This window comes from Eschrichtius robustus, chromosome 7 (assembly GCF_028021215.1).
Source record: "Eschrichtius robustus isolate mEscRob2 chromosome 7, mEscRob2.pri, whole genome shotgun sequence".
Taxonomy (NCBI): domain Eukaryota; kingdom Metazoa; phylum Chordata; class Mammalia; order Artiodactyla; family Eschrichtiidae; genus Eschrichtius; species Eschrichtius robustus.
In genome coordinates, this window is record NC_090830.1 from 79,360,576 (window position 1) to 79,369,521 (window position 8,946).

The following is an 8,946-nucleotide window of genomic DNA, read 5'->3' on the forward strand; positions in this document are numbered from 1 at the left end:
AATGATGTTGAGCATCTTTTCATGTGTTATCAACCATTTATAAATCTCCTTTAGATGAATATATTTTCAAATCATTAGCTCATTTTTTAAAATTTATTTATTTATTTATGGCTGCATTGGGTCTTCATTTCTGAGTAGGGGTTTTCTCTAGTTGCGGCAAGCAGGGGCTACTCGTTGTTGCAGTGCACAGGCTTCTCATTGTGGTGGCTTGTTGTTGCAGAACACGGGCTCTAGGCTCACGGGCTTCAGCAGTTGTGGCATGCAGGCTTCAGTAGTTGTGGCTCGTGGGCTCTAGAGCACAGGCTCAGTAGTTGTGGCACACGGGCTTAATTGCTCTGCAGCATGTGGGATCTTCCCAGACTAGGGCTCGAACCCGTGTCCCCTGCATTGGCAGACAGATTCGTAACCACTACGCTACCAGGGAAGCCCTTTAGCTCATTCTTTAATTGGCTTATGTCTTGTTATTAAGTTGTAAATTTTTTTTATATATTCTGGGTGGAATTCCTTTTCAGAAGTATGATCTGCGCATATTTTCTTCCATTCTGTAGGTTGTCTTTTCACTTTCTTGTTGGCATTATTTGCAGCACAGAAGATTCTAATTTTGATTTTTTTTTGGCCGAGTTGCCTGGCTTGCCAGATCTTAGTTCCCCAACCAGGGGTCAAACCCGTGGCCCCTGCAGTGGAAGCTTGGAGTCCTAACCACTGGACTGCCAGGGAATTCCCAGAAGATTCTAATTTTGATGTAGCCCAATTTATCTATTTTTTCTTTTGTCACTTGTGCTTTTGGTGTCATACCTAAGAAATTATTGCCTAACCCAAGGTCACAAATATTTACTTTTCATTTTCTTATAAGCTTTTTATAGTTTTAGCTCTTACATTTAGGTCTATGAGTTATTTTGAGTTAATTTCTGTGTATGGTGTGAGGTAGGGGGTTCACCTTCATTCTTTATATATGAATATCCAGTTGTTGCAGCACTATTTGTTGAGAAGATTATTCTCTCAACAGATAGTAAATTATCTTGTAACCCTTGTCAAAAAACAATTGATGATAATTGTACGTGTTTATTTCTGAAATTTTATTTCTATGGCAACAGACTTTTGTTAAAAGTCCAAAAGCAATTTGGTAGAGAAAGAATAGGTTTTTTCAACAAATGGGGCTGGAATAAGTAGCACCAGAGATAGTCCTATGCCAAAAAACCAAACAAAGAAACCAAAAAAGAAAAATTAAAAAACCTTCAATCTGTATCTCACAATCTATATCTTGCATATCTCATACACAAAAATTATCTCAAAATTTACCATTTACCTATATATAAAGCCTAAAACTATGAAACTTCTACAAAAGAAACAGGAGAAAATTGTTGTGGTCAATTATACAAAGAAAAAAAAAATTAGATATGACACCATAAGCATAATCTCCAAAAGGAAAATCAATAATTCTGACTTTATCGAAATTAAAAGTTCTGGGAGTTCCCTGGTGTCCTAGTGGTTGAGATTTGGTGCTGTCACTGCCATGGCCCAGATGCGATCCCTGGTCAGAGAACTGAAATCCCACAAGCTGCACAGCCAAAATATTAAAAAAAAAAAAAAATTAAAAAGCTCTGCTCGTCAAAGGACACTGTTAAGAGAATGAAAAGATAAGCCCCAGAGTGGAAAAATATATTTGCAAAACACATATCTGATAAAGGACTTGTATCAAGAATATATAACAAGCTCTTTATTTTGCTCAATAAAAAAGCCGTTTTTATAGATAGAGAAATATTTGAACACGCACTTCATCAAATAAGCACATGAAAAGATGCTCAGCATCACTGGTAATTAAGAGAATGCAAATTAAAATCAGAAATAGATACCTCTTCACACCTATTAGAATCAATAGAATTTTTTTTTTTTAATTTATTTTTGGCTGTGTTGGGTGTTCGTTGCTGCATGCAGGCTTTTTCTAGTTGCGGCGAGCGGGGGCTACTCTTTGTTGCGGTCCATGGGCTTCTCATTGTGGTGGCTTCTCTTGTTGCAGAGCACAGGCTCTAGGCTCACGGACTTCAGTAGTTGTGGCACGTGGGCTCAGTACTTGTGGCTCACGGCATCTAGAGCACAAGCTCAGTAGTTGTGGTGCACAAGCTGTTGCTCTGTGGCATGTGGGATCTTCCCGGACCAGGGCTTGAACCCATGTCCCCTGCGTTGGCAGGCGGATTCTTAACCACTGCGCCACCAGGGAAGCCCCTAGAATCAATAGAATTTTTAAAACTGACCATATCAAGTATAGGTGAAGATGTGGAGGAACTGGGACTCTCATACACAGCTGGTTGGAATATAAAATGGTGCCACCACTTTGGAAAGGAGTTTAGAAGTTTCGTAAAATGTAGGATATATACCTAACACATAATCCAGACTTTCCATTCAGATATTTACCCTGCCAAAATGCAAGCGTATATCCATATAAAGACTTGTACATGAATGTTCGTAGCAGCTTTATTTGTAATAGCCCTAAACTAGAAACAACCCAAATATCCATCAACGGGTGAATGAATGAACAAATTTATATATATTTATAAGTACTACTCGTCAATAAAAAAGAATAAATTATTGATCTATTCAACATGGATGAATCTTAAAATAATTATGCTCACTGAAAAAAGCCAGACAAAAAGGAGTACGTATTGTGTGATTCCATTTATGTAAAATTCTAGAAAATGCAAACTAAACCATAGTGACAGAAATCCGATCAGTGTTTGCTTGGGAATAACAGGGTGATGGAGTGGGAAGGGATGGGAAGAATGGATTTCAAAAAGGCATGAGGGAAATTTTGTAGTGATGGATATGATCATTATCTTGATTGTGGTTATGGCTTTACAGGTATATATATATATATATATATATATATATATATATATATATATATATATATATATATATATGTCAAAACTTATCAAATTAAATACTTCATATAGGTACATAGGTACATTTCATTGTAAATCAATTATACCCCAATAAAGCTATTTTTTAAATTACATATGTGTTGATACTATAAAATGGTACAGCCATTTTTGACAGTCGGGCAGTTGCTCAAAAAGCTAAACGTGGAGTTATCGTCTAACCCAGCAATTTCACTTCTACATAACTATCCAAAAGAAATAAAAACACGTTCCACACAAAGAATGCTCCAGAGCAGCATTATTCAAAATAGCCAAAAATCAGAAGCAACTCAGATGTCCATCAACTGATCAATGGATAAACAAATATGCTATATCCATACAATGGAATATTATTCGGCCATAAAAAGGAATCAAGTACTGATAGATGCTACAACATGAATGAACCTCAAAATATTTATGCTAAGTGAAAGAGCCATCACGGAGCACCACATATTATATGATCCCATTGATACAGAAAGTCCAGAATAGGAAATTCTATAGAGATTGAAAGTAGATGAGCAGTGAGCTAGGCCTAAGTGTAGGGGAGAATGGGAAGTGACTGCTTATGGGTACAAGTTTTCTGTTGGGGATGATGAAAAGTTCTAAAATTAGATTACATGATGATTGCACAACTCTATAAATATACTAAAAAACATTGAATCATATGCTTTAACATGTGAACTTTATGGTATGTAAATTATATATCAAAAAAACTGTGAAAAATTACATATATGGCTGGCATTCTATTTCTGTTGGACAGTGCTGTTTCAGAGAAACACAGCTTGGTGCTAAATATGGGCCAAAGGTAAATAGGAGGACATAGTGGTGCTCATTATACGCCTTCCCTGCATATGTTAAGTGTTCTATGAATATTTGCTCATTGTTAACATAGGACAAATGCTGCAGGCAATAAAAATATATTAGAGGTAATTTTTTGACCCCAGGATTTTTTAAAACTATCATGTGTAAAAGATTTTAAATACTCCATTTACATTTGCTAAGCAATAATTAAGTTCTGTAAAATCGGCTTGAATATACAAATTACATTCAAGTTTTGGATAGTTTTTAAGGATTTTTCTGTAATCACTAAGGATGCTATCCCCAACTCTACCCCCGCCCCCGCCCCCGCCATCTACATTAGAGTTTCCTTTCCATCTTACAGATTGCTGCCTTGGAAAAATTCAGACGGAATCAAGTTTTCTAATCAAGTGCCACCTAATGGTGTGTCAGTATTTGGCTATATCAAATCTTAAATCCACCAAACGAATTTTACTAAGTTTGATGCCAGAATCAAACAACTTTATAGGTCATAAGCTAAAAGCATGATGTCTATGTGAGTTTTGGGCCTGATGGTGGCTGGTAGTTTATTTTTTCCAAAGGGGTGGAACTGTCTTCCACTTCTTCTTCAAAGGAAATGATGATTCTAAAATATCCTGCATAGAAAATAGAGATGAAAGCTTTGATAAACATAATGGTCCCACACACAAAGATGTCTAAGCCCTAATTCCTAAAACCTATGAGCATATTATGTAACATGTCGAAAGGGACATTGCCGATGTAATTAAGGTTGCAAACTTTAAAATAAAGATTATTCTATTTGATCTGGTGAGCCCAGTCTAATCACATGAGCCTTTACAAGCAGAGAACTTTCTCCAGTAGGAGGCAGGAGAGCTGAGGCAGAAAGAGAAGTGAGACAGACTCGAAGCATGAGGACTCAGTGCATCATTGCTGGCTTTGAAGATGTAGAAGCAATGTGACAAGGAAAGTTTAAGGAGCTGAGAGGGGCTCCAGGCTGACAGCCAGACAGGAAACTAGCCCTCAGCCATACAGCCACAAGGAACTGTATTTCATTAACAACCATGGTGAACGTATAAGTGGATTCTTCCCCAGAGCCTCCAGAAAGGAATAAAGCCCTGCTCACATCTTGATTTTGACATTTTGAGATCTGAAGGTGAGTACCTTGCCAAGCCCACCAGACCTCTTTTTTTTTTTTTTTTAAATAAATAAATTTATTTATTTATTTATTTTTGGCTGCATTGGGTCTTCGTTGCTGCACGCAGGCTTCCTCTAGTTGCAGCGAGCGGGGGCTACTCTTCGTTGCGGTGCATGGGCTTCTCATTGCGGTGGCTTCTCTTGTTGTAGAGCATGGGCTCTAGGCCTGCAGGCTTCAGTAGTTGTGGCACACGGGCCCAGTAGTTGTGGCTCACGGGCTCTAGAGCGCAGGCTCAGTAGTTGTGATACACGGGCTTAGTTGCTCCGTCGCATGTGGGATCTTCCCAGACCAGGGCTCGAACCCATGTCCCCTGCATTGGCAGGCGGATTCTTAACCACTGCGCCACCAGGTCCCCCCACCAGACTTCTGACTACAGAACAGTGAGATAATGAATGGGTGTTGTTTTACGTTTGTGGCAATTTGTTACACAGCAATAGAAAACTAATACAAGAGCTATCGGAAAGGGGTTTAGAACTTAAAAAGTTCTTAGGGAAGGTAAGGGGGAAGGTGCTTAAATTTAAATTAAATTTAAAAATTGGAAGACACATTCAGGGATATAAATAAAAACATTATGAGAAGGATTATAGTATATCACAGAACCGGGGTTTGGGACTCACGGGTTGGCTGTGATATTGAACTCTGCAGCAGGCATGGAACTGGCCTGATAGATTTAGCTACCGTTGTACAAATTCAGAAAGACTCATAGAATGAAGACAAGAAGTGGGACCCTTATTTATGTCTGATGTCGGGGGATTCTTTGAGAAAGTAACAACAATGGTACTACTGCTTTTTGCCCCCAACTTGTCATTACTGGAGTTTTCCACTTAACTCGTACAAAGCCAATTGGTCACACCTGCCCCAAAGCATCAGTCCAGTCTTGTACTGGCCGAGAGTATGAACAGCTCTAAGATGAGGGCATACTTGGTGTCCTCCCTGGAAAAAAAGCCAGTCCTTTCAGGAAGTGAACATACAAGGCCTCTGTTCTCCCATGAGGGGACAGGACCAAAACAAGAAACACATTTTTTTTTTCCTATAGTACTTCCTTTTTAACGTGTTCTTTTCTTTTCTTTTTCTTTTTTTTTAATTTATTTTATTTATTTATTCTTTTTTGGCTGCATTGGGTCTTCGTTGCTGCGTGCAGGCTTTCTCTAGTTGCGGCAAGCGGGGGCTACTCTTTGTTGTGTGAGCGGGCTTCTCACCGTGGTGGCTTCTCTTGTTGCGCATGGGCTTCAGTAGTTGTGGCTCGCAGGCTCTAGAGCGCAGGCTCAGTAGCTGTGGCACACGGGGTTAGTTGCTCCACGGCATGAAGAAACACATTTCTTGTCATCTGGCTTATTGTTTTCAAATCTCTATTCTGTCCCAATTCCATAAATTCTTTCAAAGGTGTGAGATTCAAGAAACCTGGGGCCTTTTCTCAGTTCTAGTCTTCTAGTTTGAACTTTATGATTTAATGTGATTGTCAAGGAATAAGAATGAAACACTTAATTCCAGTGCTATATAAACTATAGAAATAATGGCAAGGTTTCCAGTTTATTTTGAAGCTAACATACACACACATGCACACATTACACGCAATCCAAATCAGACTAGTCTCACTTAAGCAACTTATATGGAATTTATAAACATACATACAAAGTGGAATACTATCAAATCTAATCCATTAGTACAATATATTAAAATAATAACATTCCATTACCAAGTAGGGCCTGGCCCAGAAATGCAAGGATAATCAAAACTTTACAATTTATAAGTACTATACACAGACGATGTCTGTTTTGTACTAGCATAGTCCTGCTGTTTAGCACAGTGCCTGGCACACAGTGGACAATAAGTATTTGCTGAATGACTGAATGAATATTCACTGTCAATAATCCATTGGAAAATAAAGTGAGAAAAACCTCCCATTAAAGTAGCAATTACAGCAATTTTATATAAATACATAAAAATGTATACAAGTATGCCTTGTTTTATTGCACTTTGCTTTATTGTGCTTTGCAGATATGGTATTTTTTTTACAAATTGAAGGTTTATGGCAACCCTGTGTCGAGCAAGTCTGTTGACACCATTTTTCTAACAGCATTTGCTCACTTTGTGTCTCTGTGCCACGTTTTGGTGATTCTTGGAATATCTCAAAATTTTTCATTATTATTAAGTTTGTTATGGTGATCTGTTATCAGTGATCTTTAATGTTACTATTTTAATTGTTTGGGGGTGCTACAAACCACACCCATGTACGACGCTGAACTTCATTAGTAAATGTTGTGTGTGTTCTGACTGCTCCACCAATTGGCTGTTCCCCCATCTGTCTCCCTCTCCTTGGGCCTCCCTATTCCCTGAGACACAACAGTATTGAAATTAGCCCAGTACTAACTCTACAATGGCCTCTTAACTGTTCAAGCAAAGGGAAGAGTCATATGTCTCTCACTTTAAATCAAAGGTAGAAATGATTAAGCTTAGTGAGGAAGGCATGTTGAAAGCTGAGACAGGCTGAAAGCTAGGCCTCTTGAGCCAAACAGCCAAGTTGTGAATGCAGAGGAAAAGTTCTTGAAGGAAACTAAAAGTGCTACTCCAGAAAACACACAAATGATAAGAAAGAAAAACAGCCTATTGCTGATATGGAGAACGTTTTAGTGGTCTGCATAGAAGATCAAACCAGCCACAACATTCTGTTAAGCCAAAGCCCAATCCAGAGCGAGACTCTAACTCTCTTCAGTTCTCTGGAGGCTGAGAGAGATGAAGAAGCTGCAGAAGAGAAGTCTGAAGTTAGGAGAGGTTGGTTCATGAGGTTTGAGGAAAGAAGCTGTCTCCATCACATAAAAGTGCAAGGTAAATCAGCAAGTGCTGATGTAGAAGCTGCAGCAAGTTAGCCAGAAGATGTAGCTAAGATAATTCATGAAGGTGGCTACACCAGATTTTCACTGTAGGTGAAACAGCCTTCTATTGGAAGAAAATGCCATCTAGGACTTTCATAGCTAGATAGGAGAAGGCAACACTTGGCTTCAAACTTCAAAGGACAGGCTGCCTGTCTTGTTACGAGCTAATGCAGCTGGTGTCTTTAAGTTGAAGCCAATTCTCATTTACCATTCTGAAAATCCTAGGGCCCTTGAGGAATGATGGTAAGTCTACTCTGCCTGTGCTCTGTAAGTGGAAAACAAAGCCTGGATGACAGCACATCTGTATACAACATGGCTTACTGAATATTTTAAGTCCACTGTTGAGACCTACTGCTCAGAAAAAAAAGATTCCTTTCAAAGTATTGCTGCTCACTGACAATGCACCTGGTCACCCAAGAGCTCTAATGGAGATGTACAAGGAGATTAGTGTTGTTTTCATGACTGCTAACACAACATCCATTTTGCAGTCCTTGGATCACGGGGTAGTTTTGACTTTCAAGTCTTATTATTTAAGAAATACATTTTGTAAGGCTATAGCTGCCATAGATCATGATTCCTCTGATGGATCTGGGCAAAGTCAATTGAAAACCTTCTGAAAAGGATTCACCATTTCAGATGCCATTAAGAACATTCGTGGTTCATGTGAAGAGGTCAAAATATTAGCATTAACAGGAGTTTCAAAGAAGTTGGTTCCAACCCTTATGGATGACTTTGAGGGGTTCAAGACTTCAGTAAAGGAAGTAACTGCAGATGGGAATAGCAAGAGAACTAGAATTAGAAGTAGAGCCTAAAGATGTGACTGAATGGCTGCAACCTCCTAATAAAACTTTAATGGATAAAACTTGAAGTGACAATAAAGGATTTAGAATATTACATAAACTTATTTGACAAAGCAGCAGCAGGGTTTGAGAGGATTGACTCCAATTTTGAAAGAAATTCTGCTGTGGGTAAAATGCTATCAAGCAGCATCACATGCTATAGAAAAATTATTCATGAAAGGAAGAGTCCATTGATGTGGCAGACTTCATTGCTGTCTTATTTTAAGAAATTGCCACAGTCACCCCAACCTTGAGCAACCACCACCCTCATCAGTCAGCAGCCATCAGCACCAAGGCAAGACCTCCACCAGCAAAAAGGATCAGAT